Source organism: Erythrolamprus reginae, chromosome 5, assembly GCF_031021105.1.
Source record: "Erythrolamprus reginae isolate rEryReg1 chromosome 5, rEryReg1.hap1, whole genome shotgun sequence".
NCBI classification, from domain to species: Eukaryota; Metazoa; Chordata; class Lepidosauria; order Squamata; family Dipsadidae; genus Erythrolamprus; species Erythrolamprus reginae.
In genome coordinates this window covers 100,907,735-100,923,624 of record NC_091954.1, presented here as the reverse complement: position 1 = coordinate 100,923,624, position 15,890 = coordinate 100,907,735, and the positions used below count along the sequence as shown (strand labels likewise).

Here is a 15,890-nt window from a genome sequence, read left to right as displayed (position 1 = left end):
CAAGTACACAACAGATACAAACGTAAAGTAAACCACTCCAAACTCGACTGCAGGCAATACGACTTTAGTAACCAAGTAGTTGATGCATGGAACTCACTACCTGACTCTGTAGTATCATCACCTAACCCCCAAAACTTTACCCTTAGACTATCCACTGTTGACCTCACCCGATTCTCCAGAGAGGGGCAGCATACAAATTATTATTATTATTATTATTATTATTATTATTATTATTATTATTATTAAGAGGTCAGTAAGGGGCGTGCAGAAGTGCACCCCGTCCTAATGTTTCTCCCTTACTACTACTAGTATCATGTATATAAACATTGTTGTATCTTTGTATACTACCAATATGTACTTGACAAAATAAAAATGAAATGAAATGAAATAAAAAATAAATAAATAAGATGAGGAGGCAACGTGGGTGTCAGGGCCAGCATCAAGGCAATCCGAGACCTTCCAGGGGGAAGAGGGAATGAAGTTGCCAGAGAGAGACAGAGGCATAACCATCAGTCCTCAGATGGAGAGTCAACAGTCCTCAGGTCTGGAGGTGACATGGGCAGAAGGCAGAGGAGAGGACAACTTTTAAGACTTATGGACTTCGACTACAAGAATTCCTCAGCAAGCTTGAGGGATTCTGGGAGTTGAAGTCCACAAGTCTTAAAGTTGCCAAGGTTGGAGACCGTTGCCCTAAGTCTACACGTGAAGTGTTAATACCACTTGGAATACCACATTCAGTTTGGTCACCACAATATAAAAAGGATGTTGAGACTCTAGAAGAATGCAGAGAAGGGCAACAAAGATGATTAGGGGACTGGAGGCTAAAACATATGAAGAAGAGTTGCAGGAACTGGGCATGGCTAGTTTAATGAAAAGAAGGACCAGGGGAGACATGATAGCAGTGTTCCAATATGTTGCCACAAAGAAGAGGAAGTAAGGCTATTCTCCAAAGCACCAGATGGAAGCAATGGGTGGTAACTAAACAAGCAGAAAAGCAATTTAGAACTAAGGGGAAATTTCCCAACAGTTAAAACAATTAACCAGTGGAACAACTTGCCTCCAGAAGTTCTAAATCTAAATCTAAACACTCAAAGTTTTAAAGAAGATATTGAATAACCATTCGTCTGTAGTAGAGTAGGGTCTCCTCCCAAGCAGGGGGGGGTATTTATTTTTATTTATCATTATTATTATTAGAGTTGGGAGGGAACTTGCAGGTCATCTAGTCCAAACCCCTGCTGGTGCAGGAGACCCTACATCATACTAGTTCAAGAAGACCTCCAAGGTCCCTTCCAACTCTGTTGTTGTTGTTGTTGTTGTTGTTGTTGTTGTTGTTGTTGTTGTTGTTCTTCTTCTTCTTCTTCTTCTTCTTCTTCTTCTTCTTCTTCTTCTTCTTCTTATTCTTATTCTTATTCTTCTGCTTGTTCTTCTTCTTCTGCTTCCTTCCTTCTTTATTTCTTTATTTCTTTCTATTTCTATTTCTTCATCCATCCTTCTTTCTTTTTTTCTTCTTCTTCCTCTCCTTCTTCCTCTTCATCTCCTTCTCCTTTTTCTTTCTTCTTTGTTCTCCTTCTTCTTCTTCCTCTCCTCCTCCTCCTCTTCTTTATATTTTTATTACTAACGCCTCCCGCGAAGCCGTCCCAGGATAGATCGCTTTGGGGAGAGCGTTGGGAAAGGCAGTCGCTTGCCCTTCTCGTCCAACCCGGGTTTTGGCGGGGTGTGGGAAGGGAGCCCAAAGAGCTCCGGCCGTAGAAGGTGGGGGGCCTCCTTAAGAGTCGGGCTGACTGGATCTCTCACGGGACGGCAGCCGGATCACGTGGCGGCTGGGAGCAGCTGGGAAGAGGCGGCCGAAGGAAGAGCGCTCGGTTAATTCGAGGGACTGCGGCGCGGCGCCGGCCTCGGCTGCCTTCCCAAGCGCCAGCACAACAGTAGGCAGGCGGCGGCGAGGCGAGCATCTCCCCAGCCCCTCCCCCGGCAGCGCCTAGCTGCGGACCGGAGAGGCGCCTTCCTCCTCTTCCTCCTCCTCCTCCTCCTCCTGCCACCCATCCATCCCACTGAGAGCTGCAGCGGCTGCTCCTCCGCCGGCTTCGCTGCTTCCCTCCGCATCCATTCCGCCCCGCCCGGTTGGTCTCCCTCCAGAGGAAGGGAAAGCCTCCTCCCAAGAGCCCCCGGAGCCCCGGCAGCTTGCGGCCGAGCCTCTCCGCCTCCCAGATCCGCAGCCCGCGCGTCCTCGGCCGAGGACCTGAACCGCCACCCGTGGGGCTTCCTCGGCCCTCGGCCCGCTCCCCGTCATCCGTGCGGGAGGTAAGTGGAAGTCTTGGTAAGGGAGTGTGTGTGTGTGTGCTTTGAGTGTTGAGTGTTGTGTGTTGTGCGCTCCCGGTTCTAGCTTAAAATGATGACCGGGGCTTTTGGGTGGGTGGGTGGAAGTGTTAGAAGATGCAATGAAGAAGATGCGATAAGAAGAGGTTGGCATCCCTCGTTCCTTCCTCCTCACCCCTCCATCCCCAACGCAACGCAACGCAACCCAAATCAACTGTCCCCCAGTTTGTTGGGTGCGCGCGGGACAGGCTGAGTCAAGCTAGGGCGAGGCCGGTCCTCGGGGAGTTTTAAAGAGTTTTTTGCCCAGGTGGGGCGGGGGAGATGCTAAGACCCTGGCTGCCCTGCCTGTCTTCCGGCACCTCCCCTCCCTCCGCGATCTCTTAATGTGGGATGGAGGGGTGGTGGGATTCTCTCCCCCCCCCCCCCGCCTCTCCAAAACCGGGAGCAGAAGAAGACGGAGTGGGGCTGTTTTTACGCGGATTCGTTGCGGTAAAGCGTACAAGTCAAGGCAGTCCAAAATGTTGATTTTTTCCCCTTAGCTCTCTCTGTCTCTCTCTCTGTCTCTCTCTCTCCCCACTCTTTCTTTCTCTCTCTCTTTTCCTCTCCCTCTCTTTCTCTTCCTCTCTTTCTTTCTCTCTCTTTCTCCCTCGCCCCGTCTCTTCCTTTCCCTCCCCCTCCTCTCTTTCTTTCTCTATCTCTCTTCATCTCCCTCTCTTTCCCTCTCCCTCTTTCTTTCTCTCCCTCTCCCTATCTTTCCTTTTCTCCTTCTCCCTCTTTCCCTCTCCCTCTCTCCCACTCTTTCTCTCTTTCTTTCTCCCTCCCTCCCTCTCCCTCTCTTCTTCTCTCTCTCTTTCTCTCTATCCTCCATCTCCATCAATAAACAAACAAATAAATAAATAAAAAACTCACTCCCCATCCATCTCTCTTTCTCGTCCCCCCCCTCTCTCTCTCCCCCCTTCCTCCCCCCACCATTTCCACCTTCTCTCTGCGTTTATGTAAGATGTTGTGAAGGCTCCAGTCACTTCCCCGTGGTATTTTTTTTTTTTCAACTTCAGAAATCTGACACTCCAGCTTCTGTGGTAATGAGCCGGTTGGGGTGTTTTCTGTAGGTTCAAAGAGACAGCCTTACGTTTTGGGTTTTTTAATCGGGTTCTTGGGATTCTTGCTTGCTTCACGTTATATTTTAACTCAACTTAAACTGTCAACTGTGGTGCAAAGAACAGAGTACAGCATGCAAAGAACAGAGTACACCATGCATTCATGTCTGGATCATGACAAAGGCCATGATAATTAAAGGATGCTGGTCACAAGTGCTGGTTTGTTGGTTTTGTTACCAGCTGGAAAGTATTATGCTCTTGGGAAAAGGGCAGTTGAACTATTTCCCTGATTATAGAGGGGAATAATGGGAGATTCTCCTGAGATACATAGGATAGAAATATATATGTGTGTGTGTGTATGTGTGTGTGTGTGTGTGTATGTATGCAGCTGCAGCAGCATCAAAGTAAAAAGTCCTAAATTAATGTACAGATGGCATCAAATTCATCAGCAATTATCAAGAGAGAAAAATAATATAAAAGCGGATTTTGGAAATGCTATCAAATAAAAGTTCTACCACAAGTTGCCAATGCAAAAAAACAAACAACCCCCAACCCCAAAAATTCTCAAAAGAATTGGAAGGAAATATTTTGAAATGTTTTTTAAAAAGCAGCAAGGATAAACTGAAACCAGAGTTATTTTTTATTAAAAATAATTGTTTTAACAACAATTCACTGTTGACCTCTCCCAATTCGTAAGAGGTCAGTAAGGGGCATGCATAAGTGCCTTCCATCTCCTAATCTAATGGGGGGTTTTTTCCTACTGGTACCATGCGTATGAATATTATTATATCTAATGTTTCTTCTTATTTTTTTCTTGTTACTAGTATCATGTATTTGAATATTATTATATTGTTACATACCTCCAATATGTACTTGACAAAACAAACAAACAAATAAATAAATTCCAGGAAACTAAGATGGAAATGTATCAGTCATTTGCTAAGATATCGACTGACAGCTGTAAGAACAAATTTGGCACCCTGTTGGAAAAATGAAACTTTCCGAATTAAATTGATGCTGGAATTGGTCTGTTATGTATGTCAGATGATATAACAAGGCAAATTTAGAGGGAATATAGTTTTTTGGGTGGGTGGGGGATAAAAGATCAGTAAAAAACAATCATTGAAATGACGTCAACAGAAATAATACCAGCAATAACCTTCAGTGTTTAATGTACAAGGCACTTTTTTGGGGGGTAACATTTAGTGGTTAGCAGAATAAATGAAAGGGAAGGGGGAAATATATTACAGCCCTCTAGAATCAGCTCCCTCTGGAGATTCGCATAGCCCCCACTCTCCTCGCCTTTCGTAAGAGTCTTAAGACTCATTTATGTCGCCAGGCATGGGACAATTAGATCAACACACACACCCCACCACCCCGTTTAATAAATGAAATGTGTGGTTGTGAATGAATTGGCTGATTGATTTTACTGTATTAGGGTTTTTAGTTTGTAATTTTTAATTGATTAGATTTGTTGCTGTATTGTTTACATTCTATCCTATGAGCTGCCCCGAGTCTTCGGAGAAGGGTGGCCTACAAATCTAAATAATAATAATAATAATAATAATAATAATAATAATAATAATAATAATAATGATAATGATGGTGATGGTGATGGTGATGGTGATGGTGATGGTGATGGTAATAATAATAATAATAATAATAATAATAATAATAATAATAATAAACATTTTTTTCCACAATAATTTTTATTTCCCAATTGTTTATCATCTAAAAGAAAAGAAAATCTAAATTAATGGAGCCTGTGAATTGCTGCCCAATTCATTTCATTCTGTGATGTGTGTGAGAGAGGGAGGGAGAGAGAGGAAGGGAGGAGCAGGGGAGGGGAAGGGAGAGAGAGAGAGAGAGAATAGTGATCCATATGACCCAGAACAGGGGTAGGTAATGTTGGCTCTTCTATGACTTGTGGACTTCAACTCCCAGAATTCCTGAACCAATGATGCTAGCTGAGGAATTCTGGGAGTTGTAGTCCGCATATGATAGAAGAGCCAACTTTGCCTACCCCTGACAAGATGAAACCGTTCACTGGCTCCAGGCTTGGTGGAAAAGCCATGTTTTTACCGCCTTTCGGAAGGCCAGGAGGGTGGGGATCGTGTGGATCTCAAGGGGGAGTTGATTCCATAAAGCTGGAGCCACCACAGAGAAGGCCCTCCCATGCACTCCTGCCAGTTGGCATTGCCTCACTGAAGGAACTATGAGAAGACCAACTCTGTGGGCCCTGACCGGTGCCATAGAAATCTAATAAATAACTAAATTAATTAATGAATGATGGTTTCAGTGTCCCGTGACACTGCAACAACCAGGCTACTAGCTTAAAAACTATGATGATTCACTTAACAACCATGGTTAGAAAGGTCATAAAATGGGGGAGGGGATTCATTTTACAACTGTCCTGCTTAGCAATGGAAACTTTGGAGCTCAATTTGGTTCATTAAGTCGACAACAACTTGTATATATTTGGAATCAGGTTACTGTACCTGGTTATGAAACCAAATGAGAAACAGCAAAGCAAGAAACCCAGGAGGAAACAAAAATAATGGATGTATGCCATGGGTTATAATGGGGAGGATGAATGAAAATAAAAATTAAAGGGGAGAGAGAAGAAAGAGAAATGGAAGATATCCAACAGTCCACATTTTCTAGGATTGAGACAATAGAGTAGAGTAGAATAGAATAGAATAGAATAGAATTGGAAGGGACTTTGGAGGTCTTCTAGTCCAACCCCCTGCTTAGGCAGGAAATCCTACACCACTTCAGACAAATGGTTGTCAAACATCATCTTAAAAACTTAAAAAACTTTTTAAAAAATAGGTATGATGTTAAAAACAGCTGGATCTATCATGCTAAATCCAAGCACTGATTCTCAGAAAACCTGTCTGTATTTTAGTAAAGTGTTTACTCCTGAATAATTACTCTAGTTGTCAGGCTGAATCGTATTCCCATTGGATTTATCTCTGCTAAATAAGACATAAAATATTCAGTTCTTCCTTGACTCCATTTATTCCAGGCAAATATCTTTCCCATCCCAAATTGGTTCCTCTGCTTTTCTTATTTCCTCTTATTTGTAACATGCACAAAATAAATGGGAATAACACATCACAGGAAAAAGAATGTAATAAAATCTGAATCCATTGCATTTTACCTCCCTAGAATGCAGCTTCTAATGTACAAATCAAGATCATGTGTTAGTACCGCTTTATCATACTTTGGTAAGACCAAACTTGGAATATTGCATTCCAGTATTGGTCACCAAAATATAGAAAAGATGTTGATACTCTATAAAGAGTACAGAGAAGAGCAACAAAGATAATTAGGGAGCTGGAGGCTAAAACATATCAAGAATGGTCCAGGAACTGGGTATGTCTAGTTTAATGAAAAGAAGGACCAGGGGAGACTTGATAGCAGAGTTCCAATATCTCAGAAGTTTCCCCAAAGAAGAAAGAGTCAGGCTATTCTCCAAAGCACCTGAGGGTAGAACAAGAAGCTATGGGTGGAAACTAAACAAGGAGTGAAGCAACTGAGAACTAAGGAGAACTTGCCTGACAGAACAATTAATTAACGGGACAGTTTACCTCCAGAAGTTGTGAATGTTCCAACACTGGACGTTTTTAAGAAGATGTTGGATAATCATTTGTCTAAAGTGGTGTAGGGTTTCCTGCCTAAGCAGGGGGTTGGACTAGAAGACCTTCAAGGTCCCTTCCAACTCTGTTGTTGTTGTAATACTATTATTGCATTCCAGTGTTGGTCACCATAATATAGAAAAGATGTTGAGGACTCTATAAAGAGTACAGAGAAGAGCAACAAAGATAATTAGGGAGCTGGAGGCTAAAACATATCAAGAATGGTCCAGGAACTGGGTATGTCTAGTTTAATGAAAAGAAGGACCAGGGGAGACTTGATAGCAGAGTTCCAATATCTCAGAAGTTGCCCCAAAGAAGAAAGAGTCAGGCTATTCTCCAAAGCACCTGAGGGTAGAACAAGAAGCAATGGGTGGAAACTAAACAAGGAGTGAAGCAACTGAGAACTAAGGAGAACTTGCCTGACAGAACAATTAATTAACGGGACAGTTTGCCTCCAGAAGTTGTGAATGTTCCAACACTGGACGTTTTTAAGAAGATGTTGGATAACCATTTGTCTAAAGTGGTGTAGGGTTTCCTGCCTAAGCAGGGGGTTGGACTAGAAGACCTCCAAGGTCCCTTCCAACTCTGTTGTTGTTGTAATACTATTATTGCATTCCAGTGTTGGTCACCATAATATAGAAAAGATGTTAAGGACTCTATAAAGAGTACAAAGAAGAGCAACAAGGATAATTATTTGTTTATGATTGTTGTTAGCCGCCCCGAGTTTTCGGAGAGGGGCGGCATATAAATCGAATAAAACTTGAAACTTGAAACTTGAATTAGGGGGCTGTAGGCTAGAACATATGAAGAACAGTTGCAGGAACTGGGTATGTCTAGTTTGATGAAAAGAAGGACTGGGGTGACATGATAGGAGTGTTCTGATATCTAAGGGGCTACTATTTATTTTTATTTATTCATTCATTCATTTGTCCAATACACAATACATATGGAAGAGAATAGACATGAAGTAATATATATAAAGATAATATGTAAAAATAGAGGAGAAGATATATGGAAGGAAGAAAATATATATGATATATGAGAGAAAGGAAAGACAATTGGACAGGGGATGAAGGCACACTAGTGCACTTATGTATGCCCCTTACTGACCTCTTAGGAACCTGGAAAGGTCAATCGTGGATAGTCTAAGGGAGAAATGTTGGGAGTTAGGGGTTGACACTATTGAGTCCGGTAATGAGTTTCACGCTTCAACAACTCAATTGTTAAAATCATATTTTTTACAGTCAAGTTTGGAGCGGTTAATATTAAGTTTGAATCTGTTGCGTTCTCTTGTGTTGTTGCAGTTGAAGCTGAAGTAGTCATTGACTGGTAGGACGTTGCAGCATATGATCTTGTGGGCAATACTTAGATCGTGTTTTAGGCGCGATTATACTACAAAGAGGAAGGGCTCCACCTATTTTCCAAAACACCTGTCCTGAAGGCAAGACAAGAAACGGGATGGGAACCAATCAAAGAGTGAAGCAAACTAGAACTGAGTAAAAATTTGAGAACAATTAACCAGTGGAACAGCTTGCCTTCAGAAGTTGTGGGCGTATCATCATTGGAGGTTTTGAAGAAGAGGCTGGACAGCCGTTTGTCTGAAGGTCTCTTCCAACTCTTGTTATTCTGTTATGTTATGATGAAAGATATTTTGAACAGCCTTACGTGTTACCTATTCAAAATGTACCTGCTTTAAGAGTACAATGCGTGCAACTGCATAATGTTCTGAATCAGAATGACAATGCTTCTTCTGTGCAGTCTCAAGGAGATTGATATTAGCTTCCCACCCATCAGTTGTTGCAGCTTTCACTTACGGTCTTTCTACCGCTCTAGACTTGTCTGTTGAAAGCCCCCAAGTGAGTGCATTGCTATTTTGTTTAAAAGATTATGATTTCGCTTAAAAGCAAGGAATGGAGCCGCTTTCTGGGAGTACAAGTATTTTTCAGAGTATAAGATGCACTCCCCCCCCCCTGTTGTGGTTAGCTCTGGCCCAGCTCCTGCCCCAAAGAATGTGCAGGTGGATGTGGGGAAAACATCCACACACCGCAGGCCTGTTTTGCTCCCGATGGAATCTGCCGACGAAGCTTCCTCTGACCAAGGAAGCGTGAGTGACAGGGAAGAGGGGAGTTTGGCAGACAGCCCAGGAGGAGATCAATCATCCTTATCATCCCTGGATTCTGAACAAGAACTTATGACGGATCCACACATGCTTAGGAGAGAACAACTGAAGGATTTTTACAGGAGATAAGTGAGGCCACCTGTGGTTGGGTGGGGCTGCTGTAATTAGTGCTACAGATAAAAAGAGCAGCGTGCTAGTTTAGCCTCGTGGAAGTTTATTTGATTCATAGTTTCGTCAAGATCGTGGTTTACTCTTTCCCTGTTCAAGACTGTGTGTGGAATTTCTGGACTTTGGAAGTGGACTCAATTTCCCAGTTACTGGGTGAGAAATTGGATTGCATTTCACCTGTGCCTCATGTGTACCAGAAAATCCCTTTGACATTTAAAAAGGGAGTTTTTTCTGCTTTTCTGTTGATAAAGACCTTTTGTTTTCCTTCTATCGTGTGGTGTGTGTCTATTTGGACTAATTACCCTGTAATTATGGGCGGTTGGGACACACTGGCAGAACACACACACACCCAAAAAAGAGGCTGAAAATTTGGGTGTGTCTTATACTCCAATTGTAGCTTTTTCTATGCTTTTTCCAGCCCTAACAAGGCACTAGTGAGTGAAGCTATCTTTCCACGGTACTTTGCCTGTTTTGATCATTGTTGCTGTCTCCAATGATCAGCTGTGCTTTAGAACAGTGTTTCCCAACCTTGGCCACTTGAAGATATCTGGACTTCAACTCCCAGAATTCCCCAGCCAGCATTCACTGGCTGGGGAATTCTGGGAGTTGAAGTCCAAATATCTTCAAGTGGCCAAGGTTGGGAAACACTGCTTTGGAAGATGTTTTTCAGCTTTCACAAGGCACTATTGAGTGAAGCGATTCCCCACGTTTCACTTGCTTTTCTCATTCCTGCTCCCTCTAATGATCAGCTGTGCTCTAGAAGCTGTTTTTCTTAAATCCCCAAAAAGCACTGTGCACACTCAAAACCAGTGAAGTAATGCACTGAAGATGACCAGACTACAGTACAGTCTGTATGTATACAGTATGCTGATGTACAGGATTTATTATTATTATTATTATTATTATTATTATTATTATTATTATTAATTAGATTTGTATGCCGCCCCACTCCGTAGACTCGGGGCGGCTCACAACAACAATAACACAATATATCACAAATCTAATAATTAAAAGTCACTAAAAACCCCTTATTAAAAAGAAAACATACACACAAACATACCATGCATATATTTAGGATATTTAGAAGGGAGCATACACACTAGTGCAAAATAAAGAGAACAAAAAGGAGTGGGGAACATAAGACAGTTGTGCAGAAAGAAAATATGAAAACAAATAGAAAATAGTTTCCAATTTTCTTTGCAGAAGAAAAATTATAAAAGTACTCTACGATTAAAAAAAAGGTCACTTTTTATTATCCAGTTTTTTTCCCTAATCATTGTCATAAATGCATTCCCCCCCTCCCCGTTATTTTCCATAACATCAGCCATAAATGTAGATATTGTCTTTTTTCTATTCAAGGAAGTCAATCTAGTCATGTCTGCAGATTCCATTATCTTCACTAGGTAAAAGTAAAGGTTCCCTTTGCACATATGTACTAGTCGTTCCCAACTCTAGAGAGCATTGCTCATCTCCATTACAAAGTCAAAGAGCTAGCACTGTCTGAAGACATCTCCATGGTCATGTGGCTGGCATGACTAAATGCTAAAGCTGCGTGGAACACTGTGACCTTCCCACCAAAGTGGTTCCTATTCTTCTACTTGCATTTGTACGTGCTTTCAAACTGCTAGGTTGGCAGAAGCTGGGACAAGTAACGGGAGATCACTCTGTTACATGGCGCAAGGGATTCAAATTGCAGACCTTTCTAATCAACATATTCAGTGTCTTATCCACTGAGCCACCGCATCGCCTGCCATCTTCACTAACCATTTCTCTATTGTGGATAGTGGCAAATCTAAACACTTGTGGGGTTACAGTGTTTTAATGACAGATTTGCTTGCATGCAGAATTAAGGTGGCCGTTCTTACATAGCAAAAGGCTCATGATGTCCATTAGTTTGATTGGTGTGTAAAAATTAAAAATAAAAAGAGGTAAGCCAATGTATGAAGGATAAGTAGAAAGATCCTATGAGACGAATGGAATGAAATGGAATGGAATGGAATGGAATTAATGGAATTAATGGAGGGAGGGAGGAAGGAATGAGAAGGAAAGAAGGGAAGGAGGGAGGGAAGAGGGAAGGAAGAAGGAAGGAAGGGTTTCAAAGAGAGACCATATACAATGCATCAGATTGGTCATTCTAATTTCCTTTTAGATTTAGTGCATTGTCCAATGATGTTATATATGTAATAACCTGTGACTTCTAATTTGGCTAGACCATTTTTTTCCTTCCTTGGACTTTTGGGAAGCACGATTAAATGCAGAATAAATTTATTTATGATATCAGTGCCATTGCCAAGTCCTCTGTACACTTTTTCAATAGCAGAAATTAGAATTTTCTTGATTTTTTTATTCCCCTTCTCCCATTTCATCTAAGGATCCTTTTCATAAATGTGGATCAATAGAAACTTTAATGTGTTGGGTTTTTCCTCCCTTTTGGCAATAAAGAAAGAGCTATAAATTCCTGATTAATCACACAGTTTTTAAGCTTGAAAAATTTCAGTTACCAGCATCTCCATAGAGGGCAAAGCTGCTGCAATCTATAGAACTAAAGGGAACAATGGTTTAAATTGCTGCATGGTAGCTGCTTATGTTCATATTATAAGAGCAAAAATTGGCTTGATCAGGCACACTAGAATATTGCTATCATTACCAAGTGAATGCTGAGAATGTATTTAGTATGTTTATTTAGTTAAACATTTCTAGACTGCCTAATGGATCTCAGTCTAGGTTAGAGCATAATAAAAATGCCAGGTGATTATTCCTTACATAATATAATACCAAGAGGCAGTACATGATACTGTACAGAGTGGCAATAAAATACTTTAAAATGTTTGGACAAGTCAATGTGCCTAGTGTTTAAATACCTACCGTTTTGGCAATCACACAAAAATTTGCAGCCTATGGCTCAGTGCTCAGTTTGTGCAATATGCCAAACTAGGCCAAAGTGAAGATAGATAATTTATGATTCAACATATAAGAAACACCCATTTCTGTGGCATACAGTGGAAATTAGGCCAACACTGTAAGCCATAACTTCAATTTTTAAAAAGCAAATTACAGCAATACAGCCACGTTTGTTAACCCAGATTTTGGCCTCAGTAGCAATGTTGTATGAACTCAACATTTGTGGTTTATACCAAAGGGAATAAACCCTAATGTTTGAGTCTCCATCAAAGAAATTACATTTATTAATTGGATTTATATGCCACCCCTCTCTGAGGACATTACACACTTAACAGATTAGCAGATTAACGGAGTTACAAGGGACCTTGTAGGTCATCTAGTCCAATCCCCTGCCCAAGCAGGAGACCTTACTACACCATTTCTGACAGATGGTTATTGATCCTGAATAAACCCAAATGGCTGTATTCAAAAGCAGATCTGGTAATCTGTTTAGTGTAAACATTGGCTGGTGCTTTGATTACTTACCATGTCATATCAAACCAATTTATTCTGTTCGTTTAATACATTGTATGTATCCAGAAAATGAGTTAATTTAATAATTAAATGAAGCAGTACTAGTGTGTTTTATTCCAGAAAGCATTCATTGGAATGGTGTAAACTTCAGAGATGCTGTCCGAGGTGCTGAAGTTGCTATTCTGATGACTTGGATAGGACAGCAAGAGCATTTACGCTGCCCCACCTCAATATAAAAACTGTATTAGCTCTGTTGCTAATGAAGAAGAAAAAACATATGAACACAATATCTTTATCAGATAAAACATAAATTTCCATTTGGTGGGCTTGGCATTTTTTTCATCTATTATATTGATCCTTGATTTTTCCACAAATCAACTAAAATCTCAGAAACTAAATAAATATTGTTACTAACTACTGATTGTGATTATGATTCATGATTCATGATTCATGATTCATGATTCATGATTCATGATTCATGATTTTTGATTGGCATCTATGATTTTGAGACTTCGTGCCATAAGAGAATTTGTGCTGAGTTTTCTTCCATACCACTGTCAGTGGAAGAAACAGGGCTGGGTTCTAACTTACTTCGCTGCCAGTTCAATCCCACCCATACCCAGGTGCATGCTTTATGGGTGCATGCATATATGCACAATGCAAAAAAATTGGATCCTTCCCCCCAAAAAAGCTGAAAACAAGATGGTGACACATGCATAGTGCCAGAAAGTAGGTTTCTGTGCATGCACAGAAGTTTTTAAAAATGAAAAAAAAAATCTGATTTTTAAGAAAAAATATGGCTGCACCCATGAACTGGCACCGAGAAATCTGGTTCTGTAACATCATTGTGATGTCACCAGCGATTTGCTACTAGTTCAGGCAAATCGATCCAAACCAGGAGAAACTTGTCTCTGGGAAGAAAGTATTGTTATGTTCCCTACTTCTTTTATAGTACTGTATCAATAATTTATTGAGCAATGAAACCTGATGAATTGAGTCAACTAAATAGGATGACAAAATGAAGCAAACACTTTATTATTTTTTATTTTATTTTATTTTATTTTATTTTATTTTATTTTATTTTATTTTATTTTATTTTATTTTATTTTATTTTATTTTATTTTATTTTATTTTATTTTATTTTATTTTATTTTATTTTATTTTATTTTATTTTATTTTATTTTATTTTATTTTATTTTATTTTATTTTATTTTATTTTATTTTATTTTATTTTATTTTATTTTATTTTATTTTATTTTATTTTATTTTATTTTATTTTATTTTATTTTATTTTATTTTATTTTATTTTATTTTATTTTATTTTATTTTATTTTATTTTATTTTATTTTATTTTATTTTATTTTATTTTATTTTATTTTATTTTATTTTATTTTATTTATTCATTCATTTATTTATTGGATTTGTATGCCGCCCCTCTCCGTGGACTTGGGGCGGCTAACAACAGTGATAAAAACAGCATGCAACAATCCAATATTAAAACAACTAAAAAACCCTTATTTATAAAACCAAACATACATACAAACATACCATGCATAAATTGTAGAGGCCTAGGGGGAAAGAATATCTCAGTTCCCCCATGCCTGACGGCAGAGGTGGGTTTTAAGGAGCTTACGAAAGGCGAGGAGGGTGGGGGCAATTCTAATCTCTGGGGGGAGTTGGTTCCAGAGGGCTGGGGCCGCCACAGAGAAGGCTCTTCCCCTGGGTCCCGCCAAATGACATTGTTTAGTTGATGGGACTCAGAGAAGGCCCACTCTGTGGGACCTAACTGGTCGCTGGGATTCATGCGGCATAACATATTCAGGTTTTTTTTTGGTCTTTAAGTCATATGCATTAATAAATTTATAAAGCAAGGCAGGTCTTCCTCCAGACAGTCACAGCCTAGCAGTCAAGATTGTTTGCAGAAAAGGGACTATGCTATTAGTGCATTCTTAATGTACTCTGAGAAGAGCTCAAAGATGGTAAAAGGCCCAGAGGCTCAATCCTACGAAGAATAGTGAAAAGAACTTAGTATGTTTAGTTTAAAGGAGGGATAGCTAAAGGGAGAGATGATAGCGGTCTTCCAGTATCTGAAGGGATCTCAATAAAGAAGAGGATGTGGGTTATAAATTATGCAGACCAGTCTCTGTGTGTGCTTGATTATTTGCCAGCATTTATTTATGCTTCTATTGAAGCTATGAACATGGAAATATATTAACGTATAAAATGAGTTATGGACATGAGCAAAGTTGTAAATTGAATCCCTGTTTTCCAATTTTTTAAAAAAGAAGCAAAATAAACGAGAAAGTTTAACTGTATATTTCTAATTGTGGAGGCAGTTTACTGCCTCTAGACACATAAATATACATTTTTTTACAAAAATTACAATTTCTTCCAATGAAAAAAAAAAGGCACAAGGAATGAGAAAGTTTAACTGTACATTTCTAATTGTGGAAGCAGTATACTACCTCTAGACACATCAATATACTTTTTATATATACTTTATTGTCTTTATTGTACCTGCTTTACTGTTTTGTGATCCCTTATTTTTGGTCAATAAAACAATAAAGCATATCATCCATTGTGGTTCAGGGAGTCCTCAATTTAAAACTACAATTGAGCCCAAAATTTATGAGAAATTTGTTAAGTAGGTTTTGCCCCATTTTACGATGTTTCTTGCCACATTTGTTAAGTGAATCACTGTGTCAAGATTCCAGGTAACGTCCAAACTAAATCAGAGTCCAAGTCAAAATACTTCTCAAAGTTCCAATTTATTGTCGGAGCCATCCTGGCACCTACAACTGGGAAAAAATGAATCTGAGTTTGCCACTCAGTTGAAAGTTCACATCCCTTGTCCATCACCCACAAACATGTCACGTTGCCCACTCAGATTGTGCCAGCATGGCAAGTCCTTCCTCCACTTCCGCCCAGGTGGGTGGATATAGGATAGCCTTGAGCCACTTGAAAGAATGCTTTGTGGCTGCATCTGTTCCACCCCTCCCAAGTTCCCATAAACATCAGGTCTTCTATAGATAGTGTAGCAAGCCATTAATTTACCACCAACTTCTGCAGCGTCTTGATACGCTGCAATTATTAATCGAATCTTGCCTCCCCACTGGTCATCAGAAGGTTGCAAAA

General features: G+C 40.0%; 1 protein-coding gene across 1 annotated transcript in view; it reads left to right on the top strand.

Moving 5' to 3' along the window:
* Nucleotides 1–1,883: 1,883 nt before the first annotated feature.
* The window catches only part of SLC7A14 (solute carrier family 7 member 14), a 67,996-nt gene continuing 53,989 nt past the window's right edge, over nucleotides 1,884–15,890 (top strand). Inside the window, exon 1 of the mRNA XM_070754142.1 lies at nucleotides 1,884–2,301. The gene's annotated coding sequence lies outside the window, so the exon portion shown is untranslated. The remainder of the gene's footprint in view (nucleotides 2,302–15,890) is intronic.